At 34.6% G+C, this 3,808-nt stretch overlaps 1 pseudogene; it reads left to right on the plus strand.

The window, feature by feature from the left end:
• Positions 1 to 993: 993 nt before the first annotated feature.
• LOC149139123 (mitochondrial carnitine/acylcarnitine carrier-like protein pseudogene) lies at positions 994 to 1,911 on the plus strand (annotated as a pseudogene).
• The last annotated feature ends 1,897 nt before the right edge of the window (positions 1,912 to 3,808 follow it).

Below are 3,808 nucleotides of genomic sequence, written 5' to 3' on the forward strand. Positions count from 1 at the left end.
CTGATGTTTTCAAGGTTAAGAATACTAAGAATTTTGTCAGAAAAATGCAGATGGGGGTGGATAGTATATTCCAGCATAGGAGAATAAAATGAAGGTAACATCACAATATTCCAGCATAGGGGAATAAAATGAAGGCAACATCATAGAACACTATGAATACGAATTTCCATCACTGTACAAGAAATGAAAAAGGGAGAGTGGTCTATTGTTCCAAATGTCCAAAGAAGTACTGTCTTATCTGCATTCGAAAATAATACTAAGGAGCAAGTATATATATATATATATATATATATATATATATATATATATATATATATATATATATATATATATATATATATATATATAGTTCTTTCAAATGGTTTTTCTTTCCATTTCTATACATGTACAGAGGGCCATTGCGCTTACTTATGGTAACTAATATTTTGCTTGTTATGGCAGGTCAAGCCTTGTGTTTCCAAGCCACCACAGGTGATAAAGTTGTCCTCTGGCATAATTCAATGCCCTTTCCGATTTGCTAACCTCTAATTCCTCTAAAATTAATATGGGTTTTTAATGGATTTGATATTTTTACAGGTGGGTACTCAACTCCTTCTAAGCTCAACTTTATCTACCGCAAATGCTATCGAGGATGAGTGCCCCAACCAACAACTAACTTCCAGGTTCTGCTGCTTCCAAGTTATTGAATCTTGGTCTATCTCATGTAGGGTTCTTGTTTTTACTGTTGGACAAGGCATGTTGATCAGGTGAGCAATTCATCTGCCTTCTTTTTACAATTTGAGTGGACTTGAACACTCATTTTAAGGTTCTATGTACAATTTGAGTGACCTTGAACACCCATTTTAAGGAAGCTTTCTGCATTTAGAATACTTTTGTTTATTGAAAACTAAATAAAAGGCCTGATTTTATCAATATTAAACGTCAGATAGAGTTCCACATAAAGTAAAGTCATGTGTTGTAGATATTAGGTTTTAGGATTAGTTGCTTCCAATTATGGCAATCGATGTAGCAAAGGATCTAATTTCTAGCACTGTTGGGGGAACAACACAACTGATATCTGGGCATCCCTTTGACACAATTGAGGTGAAGCCCCAGAGTCAACCATTGCTTCTTCCTGGCCAGCATCTTCGCTATGTCGGTGCAATGGATGTTGTCAAGCAGACCATTGCCAAAGAAGGCCTCACAGGGATGTACAAAGGAATGGGAGCCCCTTTGTCCACTGTCGCAGCTTGCAATGCAGTTGTGTTTAGTGCAAGAGGTCAGATGGAAGCCCTATTTAGGGTTGAGCCTGGTTTGCCACTGTAGGGCAACAGGTGGTGTGTGGAGAAGTGGTAGGGATTGCTTATATTTCTTGACTTGCCCAACTAAGCTTATCAAATGGAGATTGCAAGCATAGAGTGCTTTGGCTACTGCTTCAGTTGCAACTTTAGGGGTAACAGGAGTGACAACTTCTATTAAACACAATGGCCTAGTTGATGTAGCTAAGCATGTCTTAAGATCCGAAGGAGCCAGAGAAATGTTCAAGGGCTCTATCCTACTTTATTAAGGGATGTATCTGTAAATGGCATTGCATATGGCATGTATAAGGCTCTAAAGCTATTCATGGCATGACGGCATGATGCATCTCAATTGGGCATGGGTACCCTGCTTGTTTCTCGTGGGATTTCTGGCGCTGCTCATTGGAAACTTGCATATCCAACTGATGCTTTGAAGAGTTGAAGAGTGTCATTCAGATTGATGAATTTCACCATCCAAAGTATGTTGGTACAATTAATGTCGTTAAGAAAATTGTTGTTTTAGAAGGGCTTAAAGGCTTGTCTAAAAGGCTTGGTCAAAGCCATGGCTAGAAGTGTTCCTGCCAATGTCGCCTGCTTCCTTGCTTATGAGATTACCAGGTCGAGCTTGGGATGATGGGAACTTCAAATCAACTTGTGTCTAGTTACAGGAGTTCAAAAGAAACAAAGAAAATTGGGAAATGGCATGTTCGTTATTTGAAGGTTGTTTAGGGCTCATTTTTTATCCTCCATTCTTGGTTTGGGTGAGCTCTGTCGTCTTTGATTTTATTCTGCTGGGTAAATTTCTAACGGGTTTCCATCTTCCTCTCTCATCAGGCATAATAGCTAGATGTTCAATGTTCTCTTTGGTGCCTCTAAACAATTTACAGTCGTATCTCTATTTGATTTATACACGATTGAATCGAATAGAAAATGTATGAGGGGCCTTCTTCTCAGAAGCGAGGAATTCTGAGAGTGAAGTGCATCTGGTTAATCAAGTATGTATCCATAAGATCGCTGGCTTTTCTCTTTGAATTAGTATAATCTATTATATATTTGCAAGTTCACTTTCCCAGGTGGTTAGATATAGTAGCTTGTAATTGGACAATTTAATGGAAAATGCAAACACATGCGACATCATTTATTCTTTACAAGTTAGAATAGTTCACTTTCCCACGTAGCTACAAGTTAGAATAGTTCACTTTCCTGTGTGGCTACAAGTTAGAATAGATCACTTTACCGTGTGGCTAGATATAATAGCTTGTAATTGGACAATTTAATGGAAAATGCAAATGCATACAACATCATTTATTTGCAAGTTATGTACTCTAATAATGGGATGTCAAAATTGTAATGCAATCATTTCTTTTTATTAAAAAATAAAAATAAAATAAAATAAAATAAAATAACAAAAATAAAATATTCATGAATATAGGATACACTTAGAGGCTCACATCTTTAATTGAAGTTGGGTTGTGAAGAGTGTGTGATGTTTTTTTATTTATTTTTAATAAAACTATATAAAAAATAGATAAAATTGGATAAAATTGGATAGTTTGAATGCTTTATATAAACAACTTCATTTTCTTATTTTTAATATTTGTTCAAAATTTCACCAATTATTCTGAAGTCATATATCTCATATATTTATGAAGAAATTTAATGATATTACAATTTTGTTTAATTATCAAAACTTTAAAACATAAGACCATTACAAAATTAAGTAAATTAAGTAACTGTGATGACCATTGGACTCCCACGATAGTGCATGCTAGATGGAGAAGACATTATGCTTTATTTTATAGTTAGGTAGGAGTTTGGGTTTGAACGAGACACTTTGTTTTATTTCATAATTATGAAGTCAAAGTGAGTTTCAGGTCAAATTCAAATTAAATTCAATATGGAAAAAAAATTAGTTGTTTAAGAAGAAATATATATATATATATATATATATATATATATATATATATATATATATATATATATTAAAAAAAATCCATTGTAGTTGACACATTGATGTCCAGGTGTTGAAGAACTGCACCGTGGTTGTAATCCTCTATTTGGATACGGGGGTTGTATAAGGAGAGGGCTGAGATTGTGTCAGATAATAACCATTATGCGAAGCCCTTTCAGGCTACTAGATGAATCCCTTCTTTTTCAATATTTTTTCTACTGTTTGGATTGGCTTATATTACTTCTGAATTCAGAACCTTTTACCTTTGGATATCCCTTCTTTTTCAATGCCTGAAAAGATGAATCTTGTCATACATGTTTGGCTTCATGGCATTTGTTAACTATTAGGGAAGAGGTTATATGCTTATTGTATTTCCAGAACACTACTGTTTTTTTATGAAACTCAGTCATGTATCTTAGGGCTTTTGGATATCCCTTCCTTTTCAATGCCTGAAAATATCAATTGCGTACTTAACAGAAAATGATCTCTAAAACACTAAAGGAGGGCACCAATATTTACTGGTCCATTTCAAATTGACATTGAAAAAAAAATGTATTACTTTTCAGTACTTGGCAAAACT

The sequence above is a fragment of the Pinus tabuliformis genome, chromosome X (assembly GCF_031772625.1).
Source record: "Pinus tabuliformis cultivar Carrire ecotype Pingquan chromosome X, CPIR1, whole genome shotgun sequence".
NCBI classification, from domain to species: Eukaryota; Viridiplantae; Streptophyta; class Pinopsida; order Pinales; family Pinaceae; genus Pinus; species Pinus tabuliformis.